Raw genomic sequence first — 17,727 nt, forward strand, 5'->3', positions numbered from 1 at the left:
CGCCACCATGGGTCTCATTTCCTAAGCTATAAAGCAGTGGGGTTTGGGTGTTTAGGCATTTATTTCCTTGTGTTTGAGAGGTTTTTAGAAAGGGTGTTCTAAATTGGAAAAGTGGCAAGCTGGCCTCTGCGGAGACAGGTTTAAGAGGGCCGGGTAAGGAGGGTACAGCTCACATGTCTGCTTGGATGGTTGGTTTGGCTGGTGGTCTCCTCCCTGGCCCGGGCCCTGTAATTGGGTCAGTGGTGCCCTTGAATTTGGGGAACAGCCCCACAACCGCATGTTGCCCCATTGCTCCAGCTGATTCTCAGACCTTCGAGGCTTTGCACTATGTAAATTCTCACTGCATATGGCCCTCTGGGGACTGAGGAGGGATGAGGCACACCTAGTCTAAAGGGATGTTTTAGGATTTGCTAGAGGACATTTTTTTAAACCTCTGAGCTGACAATGCTGATCTGAATGTCATCCACTATTTCACTACTTTTATTTTGTAAATGATTAATATATTAAAAAGAATCCCTGCCTCATATGTATTCATTGATTATACGTGGATGTGTTCGATTTAGTTTCCAGGATGGAAAAACATCTTTGCTAACCAATTTATGGTCCTTCAGCCAGGATTATATGAGAAATTGATTTAGGTCTCCTCATTCATCCAACCTAGATACGTAGGGCATCAGCCACATGCAGACTTGCTGCAGGGGTTGGAGATAAACAAAATACAGCCTCTGATTTTAAGGAACTCCTAGTATGGTGGAGAGGAGACAGGTATGCAAACAGGTAATTATAATACAGTGACACAAATGATACAGTGGAGGTGGCAACAGAGTGTTCTGGAAACACACAGGAGGGAGGGGCGGGCTCCGTTAGGAAAATCAGCTGAAGTTTCATAGAGGACATGCCATCTGGTGATGGTGAAGTTGCAGTGCTTACTTCGCACATTATATCCCTAACCTTGAGATGACATTTGATTGTTCGAGGGCTCAGCAACAAATCTTTCCCCTCCCCTGTGCTCCCTCTATAACCCAGCAAACAACTACAATGAGCTGAAATGCATCAAGGCAAGTAGCGTGGGGTTAAAAGTAAAAGCTGCTCTTTGCTGACTTGGGTCGGATCCTGGAAGCTGCAGAGAGCACTTAATTTTATGGTTCTTCTGATTAAGGCTTTCTCCAGCAGCTCCTTCAGTGGATCAGGTAAGCAAAATGAGCCAGCTAGCAGGCAACGTCACAGATCTTGTATTTTGGTCTTCTCTGCTTCTGAAGTACTTAGCAGGATGTCAACTGCCCGTTGCACAAGAAAAATAAAATTGCTTGCGTGAGACCCTTGTTACAGTGAAGAAGTGGGAAAGTAGGAAGGAATTCAATCTTTGGCTTAGAAAAAATCTCATTCTCTTAAGGTATATTGAAGTCTGCAAAGCAGTTACCTTTCTGAGCAGCTAGATGCAAGCTGGAAATGCAGCTCCTAATAGCCTTGGTGAGATTAAGTGAAGTTTCTGTGATTGTGGTTTGATGCCCTTCCCCGCAGTCAACCTGTATCTGCAGCCCCTTCTACACTTCTCATCTGCCCGACACTCTTCACTTCTTCCCTGCTGCCCCCAACCCACTGGCATCTCTATAGCAGGAAGGAGAAATGAGTGGCTTGACAGCCTAGAAGGATACGTTTAATAGAAATTGATGGAAGTGGCCCAGGAAGGACACCATTCCATTATTCTTGCGGTAAGAAAGGTTATCAGGGTGTGATGGAGCCATGCTCTCTTGCTGAACTATTTTGTGTTTACAGGACCTGCAAGGGAGTTGGGAGAGAAGTTGAAAGGGAAATTAATTTGAACTGTAATTGATACAAGGTCAGTCACAGGATGGTGGGCGGGAGCAGAATTGAGGAATGGTTTGGCGGAGGGGTGGGCAATACTGCTCTGAAGTCAACACGTAGGACCCTTTGTGGTAAAAAGTGTACTTTGTGAACAAGGGGTCAGCTGGTGGGTCTGGTTTGATTATAATGGACATATCAGCTTTTCAAATTGAAATACATGTTGGTGAACATGCAAGCGGATTTGGCGGCACCATTTTATCTTTAATATTCTTTGCCTGTAACAGTTAATCTCATAAGAAATACAGACTCAGACAAGAGGCACCTTAGCAACCGCTCCCTGTATACTTTGGACTTGGATTTCAGTTCAGTGTTTTTTCTTTCTTTTCTTCTTCCCGCCTTCCTTCCTTCCCATTTCCTTCTCTCCTTGTCTCTTTTATTTCTATTTTCTGATAACTTCAGTAGCTTCTTTATGTCCCTTGCCTATCCCACAACTCAGGCTGAGAAGTGACTTTGCTGAAAAACAAGACTTTCAAAGATTCGCAAGGAGTATAGGGTTTTTTTTTTTTTTTGACCATTTGTAGAACAGGCATATATTTATTATTACCTAATGATTCCTGTAATTGTCAGTGATGGACCAAAGCCAACTGACTTCAGGAAGACAAAAGGGGACCATTTGACTTACAAAAACGGACGTTCAAGGGTAGTCCTGGGGTTACCTCTGCATAGACTGAAAGAGTCTCAAGGATGGTCTCTCTCTGCCCCTATCTCTGGACTCTGCTTCTCTTTGTGTTTTTCATGGTGATGGGCTGATGGCAGCCCTAAGCTCATGTCCCACAGGTACGAGAGTGACAAGGAAGTAGTCACTGAACACTCTTTCTAACCACCTGTTCACTCCTTCATAGCACTTACCTCCTCTGATTTTGAAATGATCTTTGTAATGCCTAATTCCGTGAAGGCAGGGCCGTGTCTGTCTTGTTCATCACTCAGTCCCCAAGGGCTAACATGTGCACACCAAGTATTTGTTGAATCAATGCATATCTTCTTTATCCAAAAAGAGTTTTTTTCCAAATTCTATGTAACATTCTCTTGAAAGGAAATTGATGGTCTCCGACTTGATAAAGTGCCCACTGTGGTTTAAGGAATGGGGAACAGGTCAGGTCTTGTGTCCATTTGTACAGCAAGTGGATAGGGGAGGCACTGTGACTGACAATCTTGCTGGACCACGCGGGACAGGAAAGGGACAGTTTCCAAAAGGAAAGATGGGTGCTGAGTAGACACATAACGAATGTCTACTGCTTCACTGTTCTGCTCGTTTCGCTTTCAGGTGGCTACTTGTGGGAGAAGATAAAATGTATTCTCTTGGTAGGGATATAGTTTGATTGTTCTCTCTAGTCGTCCCAAGTCCTATATATAATCTGACTTCAACTTGCCTTGTCAGCTTTGTTTTCTCTTGTTTCCTGAGTCATATCTAGGATCTAGGGAGATATGACCACTCATTATTCTCCCAATATTTACTTTTCCATGGCCTTATTTTGAGGGTTCTCGGTTGTCAGAATTGGCGTAAACTATGCTTTCATATGTTAAAGAGTAGAATATTTAAAAAAAACTTCTTTTATTTTATTTCCAAAATTAAACTAAGAGTTAGATTTTTTTTCAAGATGCAATGCCTAAATAGCATCTTTTCTTTTTCCTGGTTCTTTTCTTGCTGTTCCAGCAAATTGTCTTAAGGACCATTGTGTTTTATTCTGCATTGTTTTCATCTATATTGTTTTTAGCCCTCTAATTAAATTTTTTCATATTTAGTTTAAAAGTATTTTTGTATCTCTTTTTAAAAAAGCACATATCCTAGACATTAGCAAAAAGCATTGAAATGCCTAAATTAATATTGTGGTCAGAGGAGAAGGCAATAAAAATAATAATCATGGAAGTCTAAGAAGAAAATCAGGCCCTGGAATTTTGGTTAATGATGCCTTTGTTTATTTTTGAGTGTGGATTTCATTGTGATAAAAGCAGCAAAAGAGACAGGAAGATTAGAGGAGATTTTGCAAGATTAGGATCTGGAGGACCTTCCTTGAAAGTTTGCTTTTTTGAAATTTCCAAGCATTGTGAAAATATCTTTCTTTTCTGTCTTTTATTCTTTGATCTTCAAGGACCACAAAAATGGAGGGGCAGAGAAAAATCTTTGTAGTTTTACCTTATTGCTCAGTAAATTACTTACATTTCTAATACCCTTTTTCTCTTATTTCCCATATTGTAATTTTCAGTCCTTCAAGACCCAACTCACAGTTAACAGTCTCAATGAAGCTATCTCTGAGAGCCCTGGCTGAAAGTCCTGTTTCTATTGGCCATCCTCTAAAACAGCGGTTCTCAAAGTGTAGTCACTGGACTAGTAGCGTCAGTAACAGTAAAATAAGTCTTTTATTTTTAAGATGGCACATATTGGAGATGCAGATTCTTCCCCTTTTTCCCCCAGTCTACTGATTCAGAAACTCTGGTGATGAGGCTCAGCAATCTGTGGTTTAACAAGCCCTCCAGGTGATTCTGATATATGCTAAAGTTGAAAAGCTCTAAAACTTAGGATTCTGTCTCATTTACATGGTGAATGTGTAGCATCTGCTCTGCTAGATAATGTGCTCCTGGGAAGATGTCTATGTCATTTTTGATTTTTAGGCTCCTGTAAAAGGTAAAAGATATTGAAACATAAAAGTTTGTAGATGAATGGGCATAATAGGGCATAGATCTTAACATAAGAAAGAGAGAGAGGAACAGAGCCTAATCCAGTTTCTCAATTTTCCAATTTGCCTTCTGCTTTGACTGAATGGACCAGATAATTACTAAATCCCTATTTCACTTTATGGCCGAATCCCTATTTTGCTTTATGTGGTGTCTGTCTGAACACAAATAGATGTGCTCCCATGCGGTAGTCAGTAGGTCTGTTCACTGATGATCATCTGCTTCCATTTTTGTAACCCAGCAACTGCAATACTATTGCTTAGAGCTTTTGTGGAGTCTGTTGGTCAAGTTTAAGTAAAGGGCAAGTCTACTTTAAATATATAGAACAGTCTATTAAACATTTTTGTTCTTCAGAAGACACTGTTCCATCTCATCAAGACAGACTCTCACTCACTTCAGGTGTTGCCCGTGAGGCTGCGCAGCTCTCTGGGTGTCTAACCTTGGCCTCTTGTCATCAGCTATTAAAACTGCTAAAACAGAAGAATGCTTAACCACTCCAGCTGTTAAAACATTAGTACATGCTCTGGTGAGCTCAAATTTAAATGCTTTGAATGGCCCTTTAGGGGATCTTCCTTCTCTTTTTTAACTTACAGTCAAAATTCAGCAATAGTTTTAACTTCTTCAGTCCCTGCATGTGCTCACATTTCTTCATTCCCCACATCCCGCCGAAAAGATCCATTTAGCTATTAGTCTAAGGATTAAATTTTAAGCTGTTAGTTCTGTATTTAATATTCACCAGTCAAAACTCGAATTACTTTTTGACTTTGCCTTCTGTCATTCCAAGCCCTCACAGTTTTTTTTTCTATAAAATCTAAAATTCAAAATGGATTGCTATAGGATGGATCAGGATAGGATTAGTCAAAAGGGAATAATCAGAGGGAGCCTTTTCATCTTACCTGCCAAATAGATCTGTGGTGCGATAACCAGCCCACATCCTGTCTCTGTTTCCTGAACTCTACATAAATCCTTTTTCTCTTTCATAACTTCGTTTGTACTCCCATTCTGTGTTACACAAATGCCAGCTTCTACTAAATTCTACTAAATTCCATTCTCTACTAAATTTTATAGAATTTCCCTTTAAACTTTCTGGTTTGCTAATGCATCTGTATATTCACAATCGATTTGGTCTTTCCTTAAGAAATACATCTAATATTCCCAAATTTTACAGCTCAACCCCTTACCTTTCTACAGAGCTTGAGATCTCTATTCTACCTGTATTCACCTTGGTTATCTAAGGTCCTGCTACTCAAAGCGTGGTTTGTATTTCAGCATCACTGGCATTATCCAAGACATGTCAGAAATGTTGGATCCGGGGCCCACCTCAGACCTACTGACTCAGAATCTGCCTTTTAACAAGAGCCCCAGGTGAGTCTCGTGCACATGTAAAGTTTGAGAAGGACTGTTCTGTTGGGTACCTCACACTTAATTAGGCCAAAATAGAATTTTTGATTTCTTTTTTCTGTCCAGTTCCTACCCAGATACTCTTCCCTATACCTGCTCCCCTTCTGCCCCAATTTGTTTCTTCTCTCACTCCTCTCATACATTCCATTAAAAAGTCCTATTGAATCTACCTCCAGTGTAAAAATACAGATTCATTAATTGGTGAGATTCTTCATGACAACTACTTTCTATCACTATATTATGTTCATTACATCATTCATCACTATCTGAGATTGTCTTATATTTTTCTACTTATTTTTTGTCCTTACTCCATCTAAATGGTAAAATCCTTGAGAGTAGGATCTTGTCTGTCTTGGTCACCTTGGTATCCCGAGCACCTAAGATGATGAATGGCATGGAGAAGATGCTCTCAAAACAATTACTGGAACTAATTAATGAGGTTTCTCACATTATCTAAACAACATTGATCATGGATTAGATGCCCTGTGACAATATGAATAATCGATGAGTCAGAACTCAACACTGGCTCTCTCTGGGTCCCACATTCTGAAATGGAAAAACGTCCCATACTGAAGAAGGAATTTTCATTCTGAGCAAATTGACAGGTAAATTGATCATCAGTGCTGAGAAGCAAATATGGATATAAAGCAAATAAGCTTATATCCATATTTAGTCACATATCAAATGTGTGATTCTGGATATTATTTAAATCTAAGCTTCAGTTTTCTCATCTGTAAAAGAAGGATATTACATTACATGCTATCTGTCATTTCCCTTCCTGACTGAGTGTATTTTATGAAAAATGTTCCATGTACCCATTTCCCTTCCCCTGTTTTTCAATAATTGTCTGGTACACATCAACTAATAGGCTATTTCTGCTCTGGTGTTATTGCTACCATGTATTATGTTAGCAACTTTGAATCCATTATGATTTTTAATTGAAGCTGAATATATTTAATTATATCATTTTGAGCCGTCCAGGTTTAATTTCACCAAAATTATATCAAATTGGGACACTCTGAAAGATGACAGGCAAAAAAGAAAAATAGTATGAATAAAGCTTTGATATGCACTAACTCACCTATTAAGTTCTATTCTTGTATGCTAGGCATGGCTTTTCTCTATTGTTCTTATCAACAAAATAAACTTTATGTAGGCCACATATACACAGACTTCTAATCATGTAACCTACAGTTGAAAAAACAGCATTAACAAATTTTGAAACTTTGGACTGGAGGTTCTCTAAGATCTCTCTCTGTTTTAAAACACATAAGCATATACACATAGGCTGCTTTTAATGCTTTATTAAATACTTCATAATAAATTACAGATAAATCCACTTAAGTAATAATGAAAGATGTCAATATAAAACAGTACATAGGCCTTCCAGCCAACATGAAGAAGGGACCAAATTTAGTTTACTACCCGAAACAATTAAAAACCAGACAAAAGTTATGAAAAGACTATTCTTGAGACACTGGTCAACAAAGAACAAATAGGATGGTCCCTAAAATTTCCTAATTGCTGTCTAGGCTGCTGCTCCGGGAAGTAGAATGCAAATGAGCACAATGTCCTCCCCGAGTCAAAGAGGTGGAGCTGGGAGTCTGGGGAGGCCAGGCAAGTTAGAGCCAGAGGAAGGGGAGAGCTACAGAGTCAGGAGCTTCGGAGATCTGAAGATCTCCCTCACATCTTCCCTTGAGTATTGATTAGTGCATCTGTGAGACATTACTAAGGCTGGGAAAATAGCTGTCCAAAATGATTAGAGGAAAGAGTGCTCAGAACTGACACAGGGCCAGAAATAGTAACTGCTCCATTAGCCAGAGTGGAAAACTTCATAATTCACGATATGTTGGATTGAATAAGCAGAAGGGTTTTGCTTCAGTGGTGGGATAAAATTAGACCTACCCTAAATGCTGATGTATTACTACACAACAAAGCTTAAATGTAAAACCTGAAAATATAAAATTGTTTAAAAGTAACTTAACTTTGATCCAGATCAAAGCTCAAGAATATCTACAGGAAAACCAAAATATTCAGGACTTAACAAAATAAAATTTACAATGTCTAGAATTCAATAAATTATTATGAATGCAAAGAAGCAGGAAAATACAACACATAAAAAAAGAGAAAAATAAATCAAATTCAATCACACAGTGTAATAGTAGACTGAATTAGTAGATAAGAACATGAAGACATTTATTTTTGGGGTGAGGGAGGTAATTAGATTTATTTATTTATTTTAATGGAGGTACTGGGGATTGAACCCAGGACTTTGTGCATGCTAAGCACACACTCTACCACTGAACTATACCCTCCTCCCAAATCATTTTTTTTTTGTATTCCATATTTTAAAGAAGCTAGAGGAAAGATTAAACATGTCAAGTAGGGACATGGAAGATACAAAAGGACCCAAATTAAAATTCTGGACCTGAAAGCCATAGTATCTGGAATGAAAAACTACTCTTGATGTACCTCACAGCTGATGAGACATTGCTGAAGAAAAGATAAGTGCATTTGAAGCCATAGTCATAGATACTATCTAAAATGAGACACAGAGAAAAAGCCAAAAGAAAATAAAAAGGAATAGAAAATGAATGAGCTGTGAGACAACTTTAAAGGATTTAATATATGTATAATTGAAGTCCTCAAAAGAGAGAAGGATTTGGGACAGAAGTGTTTTAAAATAATGAATGAATGAAGATATTAAAGAATCAAATGTCATCAAAGATATCAAGTGAAGAATGGAGATTATCAAAATGAGGAAGAATGAAGATCATCAAGATACAAAGATATGGATCAAATGGGGCTTTTATACACTGCTGATGGGAATGTAAAATGGAACAGCCAGTTTGGAAAACAGTTTGATAGTTTCTTACATCATTCAGTATACACCTACCAGGTGACTCTGCTATTTCATTCCTAGGTACTTACCCAAGAGTGGTGAAAAGATAGCTCCACACAAAAGCTAGGTCATGGATGTCCATAGCAGCTTTATTTGTAACAGGCTCAAACTGGAAACAACCTACCTGTTTATCAAGAAGTGAACGGGTAAACAAAATGTTGTAAGACATATAATGAAGTGCTACTTGGCAATGAAAATGGGTGGACTACTTATACCTGCAACAACATGAGTCAGCATTCAGAAAAGAGGCAAGGCTAGCAGGCTTGAGGCTCCTATCCTTAAAAAGACCTGCTTAAATGGATGGTCTTTGTTTGGCTTCTGGGAACTTGGATTTTGAGAGGGTTTCCACCATTCCCAGAATTGTTAAAAAGTGACTCAGTGTACCTAACCTCTTTGTGCAAACAACATAGTTTATGCTAAACACATGCCAATTCTTGTGAGAATCTAGAACGTTGGCTCAAACCAGACAGAGGCTGCCTACCTGAGCAGCCCCCAGTAAAAGCTTCAGCCCCTGAATGTCTCATAAGCTTCCCTGGAAGATAACCGTACATGTGTGTTGTCATAACTTGTGGCTGGTTGATTTAATTGTGTCCTGTGTGACTTCACTGGGAGGAGACTCTTGGAAGTTTGTGTCTGGTTTCCTCTGGACTTCGTCTCATGTCCCTTTCCCCTGGCTGATTATACTTCATATGCTTTTTCCTGCAATAAATCATAGCCACCAGCATGTTTATATGAATTCTGTGAGTTCGCCTAGCAAATCATCAAACCTAAGGGTGGTGGTGGTGTTGGGACTCCTGACACAATAAATCTCGAATATATTATACTGAGTGAGATAAGGTAGACTCTTCCTCCTCAAACAAAAGAGTACATAGTATATCTACCTATCTATCTATCTAATTTATAAACAATAAAAATAATCTATAGTGACAAAATCAGTTGTTTCTTGGGATGTTAGCGGGGTGATATTGGGAAAAGCAGAAGGAAAGAAGTAGAGAAAGGAGCACAAGAGAACTTGAGGGGTGATGGACATGTTTATTTTCTGAATTATGGAGATGGTTCAACAAATGTACACATAAATGTTAAAACTTATCATATTGTGCAGCTTAAATATGTGTAGTTTGTCATGGGTCAGTTTTACCTGAAGGAAGCTCTTCTTTAAAAAAAAAGTACGTAGCACTTTCTATGTAATGGGAAACATGTTCAGCACTTTCTGGGGATTGTGTTATTTATTTTTCTTAAAACCTCATGAGGTAAGCACTAATTTTATTTTCAGGAGGCTTCATGTTAGATAAGCAAAGTAACTAACCACAGCACTCAAAGTCAGAGAAAGAGTCAGGACCTCCTCCTAAGACTTGCAGAATTCCAAAGCATATTCTTCATTCACTGTTTTATATTTCATGGATGAATAACTGAGGCACTAATTCTGGTAATTATTTAAAAATTTCCCTGCTCTGAATGATCTTCCATTGGCGCTTCAGCTTGGAGATTACAGGGTATCCTTAGTTCAAATTTGTGTCCTCTGACTCTTCGGCCTTTTAAACATTAAGGCCCTGTCGTGACGGCCTTAGGCCTTCGGGACAGCAGAGGCCAAAGGCTCCTGTTTCAGAATTCACTTACATAATCTCCTGGTTTGCATTTACTCAGAGTCCCCTACGTCATCTTCCTGTCCCTTCTACCCTTGGTTCTGTGCTTCAAGACTCAATTTCTGCTTGAGATTTCCTGTTGAGTTACAGATTCATGTTGGTCTCTTTGTCCTTAGCTCATTAACTTCGGCTTTCTCTACCTTGTATTTTAACTGTTGGGTCCATGGGATCCTTAGCATGAGAGAACCCACTGCTCTGGGCAAGAGACCCTCTTTCCAGCCCCGCATGAGTCCCATAGCTCAAGCTAAACTCCTGTCTCTAGAGAAGAAAAATCAAGACACGGAGGTCAGTAAATCGGATAAGCTTTCAAAGATTAAGCTAAAATTATAAAAGAATAAAAAAAGAATGTCTGCTCTTGTGTTTTGATGTGTGTTTACCTTATTGCTGTTTGGAGCTCTGCCGTATATCATCTGCCTTTGTTAACATTTGTCATATCAATCAGTCAGAGGCAATTATGAAACTGCCAACTCCATCCTTTTATTCAGCAAGGCTGTCTAATTCTGCAGCTATTAATAACCTTCTTATTTCTCTTAGTTTATCTGCTTCTTTTCTAGCATTTGATCACTGGAACTGGTGTGGCTTGTCAGTTGCAGGTAGAGGATGTTAGGAAATTAAACAATATTAGTTGCACCTGAAGTCTGAAGTTACAGGGAATTATTTTCATGGTGGTGCCTGGTACGTTGTACCATAAATTATGTGAGGTGCTTTCAAATGGACAAAAAAGATCATTTTCTTAGGGTGTGGACATGAATGTTATCACCGGATTGTGTCAGAAATAGTTCACTGGTATAGGAGATAGTGTAATGACCAAAAATTTCCTGTCATGTTATAGACTTGCAGTCTGGCCAGGAATCAGACAGTTCACATTTAATTCATCTTCCTCACATCTAGTAATACTAAGGAGTAATAGTGCAAATAAATTCTTACTTCAATAGCATTTGGAATTTTAAATTGGCGTCTGAAATTGTGCTTCCAAAAGCCTCATTTCTGTGGAGCCAGAGAGTCTATATGTCAAGGTCAAGTGCTAAGTGTGTGCTTAATACCTGGGCTGCTAGTCTCTGCCCCATGATAATTCTTCATTTAATGGATACAAAAGAGGAAGAGAGGGGTGCAATTTCATGACAGCTTGCAGGAGAAAGAAAAAAATCCTTGAATTTTATGATAATTTAGTTTAATGATCAGGCCAAACTCTCTGTCAGGATATTTCTTTCTTTTCTTTTCTTTTCTTTTCTTTTTTCTTTTTAGGGAAAGATTGGAGACTTGACCACTTGATCTCTCAGCATAGCAAGAGAATTCAAACAGCGTACGTGAAATTTTTCTTAATTCTACTTGCATGTGGATAATCCACCTTAGATACTTTAAAAAAAAAGTAATATGTAAATCAATCGATCCATATATAAAATCAGAAAATTTACTTAATTTCTCAAGCCCCCAGCTTTCTCCTCTGTATAGTGGACGGAAATAAGCGGAGGGAGGGACCAAATGATACATGGTACGTAACCAAATTTAACGCCGCTTGTGATTTTGTCCTAATTTGTTTCAGCAGGGAAGTTATAGAGACCAAGTCAAACTGACTTAAGCAAAGAGTAAACTTGGCTTATTTACCTTTAAAGTTCATGGGTAGATTTTTGTCAATCAGAGCTGGATCGAAGGGCTTAAATGTTGCCTTTAGATTTGTTTCTCTCCTTCTCTGTCGTTTATTTATGCTTTGTCCTACGTGGGATCCACTCTTAAGCATTCTTTTTCTAGAAGGTGGCTCCTGGAAACTCCATGTTTAAGTTCTGACAGCTCTCAATCCAATTGAAAGAGCTTCTTTTTTTCCCAAAGAGTTCTCCAAAAATTTCGTTGGACTAACTTGTGTCTTAAGTCCATTCTTGAACAAGTGATGATAGAGCTTCATTACTCTGGTTAGAAGGCTTGGAACATATATTTATGTCAGGATCTAGGGTGGAGTTATACCATTTAAACCATACAGACTAAAAGTAGTGGGGAAATGTTCCCCAAAGGAAAATGTGGATTTTTTTTTTCTAAAAGAGGGAATAGATCTTGGGGAAGAAATAATAATAATAGCTGATGATTATATAGTGCTTACTTGATGGCAGGCACTAAATGACCTGACTGCCTTAGGTATACTAAATTATTTAATCATGAAAGCAGCCAGCTTTACAGATGAGCAAATTGAAGGGCAGAGAAGTTAAGTAACTTGCCCAAGGTCATCCAGCTAGTAAAGGGCAGAGTCAGGGTTCAGGTGCAGGCAGTCTGGCACTGGGGTTCATGCTCTCTAAATCACGAGGGAACACTGCCTCTCGGATTTAAGAAAACATTTACTTCCACTCAGGCTCTGGAATTACAGCTATTAATTTTTGCCTCTTTTGCTTATAAGCCATTAGACACGTGTAAGACATTGATTTTATTCCTCATCTACAAAATAGTGGTGGTAATATTACCTGGAAGATTAAATATATTGCTCGCACACAGTAGGCACTTGACAATTGGTAACTAAAAAGACAATCACACTGACATGCCCTGGGGCATGAAAAAAAATCTCTAACCCTCTGAATTTCTAAAACACATTCATCATGAAACGTAAAAGAGTATTTTCTTCTCTGCTCACCAAGAAACTGGTTAATAAGTAGATCTTAGTACTTATTCTCTTCTGCCTGATTTACATTTTAGAGATTGCCTCATCGCTGATTTTACATTAAATGCAGAGGTGTGACTAAATAATTCTGTCTTGCAGCATAAATTAAGAAAACGAATGTACTTGGAAGCACACTCCCCCCAGTCTTTTTCTCTTCCTCCTCCTTATCAACATAAAATACCATTTACTGAGCACCTACACACGGTGTGTGGTGCATCATTCTGTTCTCTCTCATTTTCCTGGCTTTTCCTAAAATGCCTTTGATTACAGAAAGGAAATAAATCATTGAAAAGTATGACATTTCTTTTCAGTAAATAAGTAGGGGTTTATATAACTCGAGAAAAGAGATAGTATCAATATATATTTTAGTGACATTTTATCACAAACATTGGTGACAAGGAGTTTCCCAAACAGGAACCATATGTTCAAAATAGTGAGACAAATCTGTTAAATTTTGGAAGAAAAAGGCAACTATTGTTTGTTTTTCTGTTTCTTGGGCTACCTATCAAAATATGGGTTTTTTTTTTTTCTTTCGTCAGTATCATCTTGCTTTTCTCCTAAAAGAGAATTTCACCAACTCCTTTAAGGAGTAAAAATGACACTAAAAAATATTATGGCATATTTCAGAGTCTGTTTGTGTGAACAGGTAAGTAATATAGTTTCTGATAAAATACTGGGAAACCAGAAGATGGAACTCACTTCTTCTTTGATTAGAAGGTTGTTTGGGAAATAATATTTAGCTGAGAACGTGGAGGACACTGAGGGGAGGTTGGCCTTTTCACATGAAATGTCAGGAATAACCCAGAACGTATTGCTTAATTTTTCTGATTATGTCGTCAAAACTAAAAATCACTTTGCCTGGCATCTGGTAATCCATGAAACTTGCTAAAGTAGACTTTCCATTTGAGTTTCTTTGCCCCTCATATTCTCTGAAGTGTTGTACAGAAAGAAGCAGTATCAGTGTTTGAGGCAGATTTTGGCTCCAGTGCTGGATCCCAGTATGTGTGTGACATTGGGAAAGTTATCTAGGAGGCAAGTCAGTTCTTCAGATGATCTGTCAAACAAATAACCAGTTTTTGCCAAATTTACGTAAATGTTTGTAAGGTTTACAAGAATATGAATTACACTAAAGTTGATAGGCTGAGAAAATGGGCAAAGAATTTTTAAAATAAATTTCTTAAAAGAAATGCTATTTTCCAACCAACATTGGAAACTTTTTTCGTGCATTTTAGATTGGTTTCTGCTCCTTCTTTTGGATTTGAATTTGGATGCTTTTGAGTGTTGTTTTGTACTTTTTTAAACTTTAAGCATTTTTAATATCCTGTTGCCAACATATGAACTTTCCGTTTGTATCTGTAGCCATTTAAAATTTAAATTTAAATTCAAAAGCATGTGAAATAGTCACAATTTTATATTAAATTGAATTTTAATTTTAAATTGAATTTCAGCTTAAAATGGAATTTAATCTTTATTTTAGATTGAGTCCAATTTTCAGTATTTAAAGTAGGTGTAATTACATTAAGTATTTAAATTAAATTGAGAATTTAAACTTAAATCCAAAAGCATCTTGAAGAAATAAAATAACCTAAAGAAATCTCATCGCCTAGGAAATGCGGAAACTCTGTTTGCTGATAAGAAATAATTGGGATAGTCCAATTGAAATACCAGACATAAAAGGATTAAAAAGTTCAAATAGTGTAAAGGAAGTGGGACTGTTCAGAATATTTTGGTCATGATATGGTTAGTACCTCTAATACCTTGACCATGACTCAGAAAATGTGAGAGAAGAATTTTAGAAATAGACTTAAAAATGCTAAAATTGCTAAAATCTGATAAAACAGAAATAATGTTAACATGAAGTTTAGAAATCGGTAGAAACAGAGATTTCCATAATAAATGCTGACATTTCTGTTTTGCTAGAAAAATCTTATTAGCAGAAGTCAAAATTCAGCCTTCCTTGTAAGCTTTTAAAATATTCCTGCTTGATTTTCAGTTTCCTCATCTATTCAAACCGTAAAAATCAATTTTATTAGACTGGCGAATTTGATAGATAGAACAAATTAGATTTTAGGGAGCTGAATTTTACTGAATTAATTTGAAGGACGTTAACCTACTGCCAGTTGCTAACTTCTCTAAGCCTCAGTTTCCACATTTGTAAAATGAGAGCGACAAGAATGTTGCCTCCTTCCTCTTTTGTTCTCTCATCTGTATTTTTCTGTTACTATTTATGTGCTTGGAAATTCAAGTGTCTTATTTCGTCTCTCTATATATTCCCAGGGCCTGATGCGTATGTAATAATAATATTAATAATAGCTCATTTCAAGCCAGACATTGTGAAAATGTTTTACATAATTATTTCATTTAATTCTGACAAAAAGCCAGTGTGAAAAGTACTGTTATCTCTTCACAATGATGAGGAAACAGATGCTCAAAGAAGTGACTTGTGTCATGAAAAAGAGGCACAGGTAGCAAATAATAGAGCTGAACTTCAAACACGAGTGGTATCACTCCATGTTTGCGGTACTGAATTCCTAAGGGTACCAAGAGGCCGACTCCCCCCCCCCCACTCTTTTTTTGGTATATGGTACAGTGCTGTGCTATTACGTTTTCTGGTTCATTTTTTTTCTCTTAGAACTAAATAAATGTTCAAATACAAGGCCTTCCATTGAGGCTAATATGGCATGTATTGCAGATCCTTCTTTCAGCGCATATGTGGACTGTGTTCTGAGGATGAGAGGGAGAAGGAAGGTGGGATGGGCCATACGACCAAATGGTTAATTAAAAGGGAGAAGGGAATGAAAAAACACCTACATGGGACTACAGACTATAAACTACTACTGCTGCAAACTACCCACATATGCTTATGCTTTGACCCACAGTGAGATTATTCTGAATTCAAGAGAATTTCTGGGTCATTTGTCCTCATTACTTCTCACTAGCTTCTGTGGAATGACATAAAGTAGAGTTGTTGAAGATGTATAAGGCGCTAGAAACACAGACGCCCCCCCCCTTGTTTGTTCTTTTTAAAAAAGTCTTGACATATTTTATTGTTTTACATTTATATATGTATTTTTATTGAAGTATAGACAGTTTACAATGTTGTGTCAATTTGTTTGTGGGACGTTTTTGATGCCTTTGCCATCTGCAGCTTACTGCTGTGAATGTGGTGACTTACACTCTGAAAATTAACAGAGAACATCTGTGATCCGTTTCTAGGCTGAAAGCCTCACCTGAGGTAAGATGTTAGCTGGTCCATTGAAAAGGCCTTGTTTATTCATCCATCTCAAACATTTAATGTGCTCTTACTATGTTTCAGACTGCTGGCATTAGAGCTGCAGAGATGAAAACGATATTGTTCCTGCCTTGTGGAGTTAATAATCTAAAGGAAAGACAGGAAATTATGATGGGTACAATATAAGAGATAGAAGGAAAAGATAATTTCCAAATTACTGAGAACTTAATTTGTGCTAGATGTTGTCCCAGTATTTTGTCTATTATGTAATTTTATTCTTACAGAATCCTGTAAGGTAGTTACTCTCACTGTGCTGAATTAAGATGAGAAAACCAAGACCCAGAGATTTTAAATAACGTGTCAAGTTCAGAAAGTTAGCAAAGAGATGAACCTATAACTGAATCCAGATAACTTAGTACCAAAGTCAGGATACATGAAACACTATGCAATATTACCTACTGTAAGGAGTACAAATGGGGGCTCCAATAGAAATGTAAACATGTTCTCATTGTATTCAAGTTATAGTACAGGCTGGAGACTTAAATTTCTGCCTCTGGGAAAAGAAATACAAAGTTAAATAAGCATATTTCAATTGAAACGATAACACACAGTGCTTAAGAGCTGGATTACTGGGTTGAATCTGGTCTCATATACTTACTGTTAGCTGTGCAACCTAGGACAAGGTATTTAACCCCACTGAGGCTTAGCTTCCTCATCTGTACAATGGGATAATGTTAGTGTATAACTCATAGTCGATCTAAGAAATGGAAAATTTTATTCATGCCAACCTGAGGATTATAACTTGGGAGACAGTCTTTCAGAAAGCTCTGAGGACTGTTCCTCCCATTAGAGGCCAAAGCACAGTTTATATGTTTTTGAGACAAAGGGTTATACAACAAATGACTTTTCTTGCTCTAGTCTCATGAGGCCACTGTAGTATTTCAGAACTAGCACTTGTGAATTTGTTCTCAACCATCGTTGCTGTGGACCTAGGGAAAATCAAGACAGCTGCCTAGTGGTCTGGAAGCTCACAGGTCATAAATCTGATAAGCTAAGATGGTAGCCTGTGTAATTTGATGGGGCAGGTATGGGAAGGTTTTTTTTTTTTTCAAATTCGGAGTGTAAAACATTGTGTAAATCTCATGCTTATTATGAAGAGCAGGTTGGTCCAATTAACTGACCCCCAAATAGATTCTATCTTAGATACGCTGTAAAAGTAGGGTGGTTGGTTAGTATTCATGGAAAAGTAACTGATTTCCTAGTGGAAAGTGAGGATTTAAAAATTGCTTTTTGGTTTTTTTTTTCTTTCTTTTTTGTCTGTGGATCTTCTGCCTTCTCAAAATGTGGCCTGCCTTTAGAGGCAGACACA

At 37.8% G+C, this 17,727-nt stretch overlaps 1 long non-coding RNA gene across 2 annotated transcripts in view; it reads left to right on the plus strand.

The window, feature by feature from the left end:
• The window catches only part of LOC116281011 (uncharacterized), a 183,889-nt gene that overhangs the window by 161,637 nt on the left and 4,525 nt on the right, over positions 1-17,727 (plus strand). The window contains exon 4 of one of the 2 annotated variants that reach the window (XR_012073775.1): positions 5,809-5,904. The exons of the other annotated variant lie outside the window; for it this stretch is intronic. This is a non-coding gene — a long non-coding RNA (uncharacterized lncRNA). The remainder of the gene's footprint in view (positions 1-5,808; positions 5,905-17,727) is intronic. 2 annotated transcript variants of the gene reach the window in all.

The sequence above is a fragment of the Vicugna pacos genome, chromosome 6, assembly GCF_048564905.1.
Source record: "Vicugna pacos chromosome 6, VicPac4, whole genome shotgun sequence".
NCBI lineage: Eukaryota > Metazoa > Chordata > Mammalia > Artiodactyla > Camelidae > Vicugna > Vicugna pacos.